Genomic DNA, 760 nt, shown 5'->3' on the forward strand with positions numbered 1-760 from the left:
GCCTCACTGCGGGGCGCGGGTGGGGCAGGACCATGACGGCCCCGCGCCACTGCCCCTCCTTGTGGAAGCGGGACTTGGGGTCCTGCCGCTCCGGCTGCGCGCTGTGGCTGCTGCAAGGAGGGGGGACGGCCAGCGGGAAGGGACGGGCGCTGCGAAGCCATTTAGGCATTTTAAAACACAAGTTGCTAGGCCTCAGCTGCAGAAATTCCGTTTCAGTAGGTCTGGAATGGGCTGAAAATTTTGCATTTTTTAAAAATGTTTTTTATTTATTTCTAGGAGAGAGAGAGACAGCGTGAGCAGGGGAGGGTCAGAGAAAGAGGGAGTCACAGACTGAAACAGGCTCCAGGCTCTGAGCTGGCAGTCAGCACAGAGCCCGATGCGGGGCTCAAACCCACGAACCGCGAGATCACGACCTAAGCGAAAGTCGGACGCTTAACCGACTAAGCCACCCAGGCGCCCCAAATTTTGCATTTTTAACAACTGCCCAGGTGATCCTAACGACAGTGGTCAGGGCATGCTCCTAGGACCAAGTTCCCCAGTGGCTCTGACCCTCGTTGCACATCTGGATCGCCTCGGCAGTTTATTCTTCCCTCTTTTTCCAGAACTAGACATTGCTCGATTAAGTGAAAGCGTTTGGAAGCCCTGCTAATAAGCATGGTGTTCATGGAATTTTATGAGTATTTCTAACAATCCGCTCTGTCACAAATAGTTCCTTTACTTCACGTCGCCATAGCACCTGTGCGATGAATATAAATGGTGG

Source organism: Crocuta crocuta, unplaced genomic scaffold (assembly GCF_008692635.1).
Source record: "Crocuta crocuta isolate KB4526 unplaced genomic scaffold, BGI_CrCroc_1.0 scaffold138, whole genome shotgun sequence".
In the NCBI taxonomy this organism is placed as follows: Eukaryota; Metazoa; Chordata; class Mammalia; order Carnivora; family Hyaenidae; genus Crocuta; species Crocuta crocuta.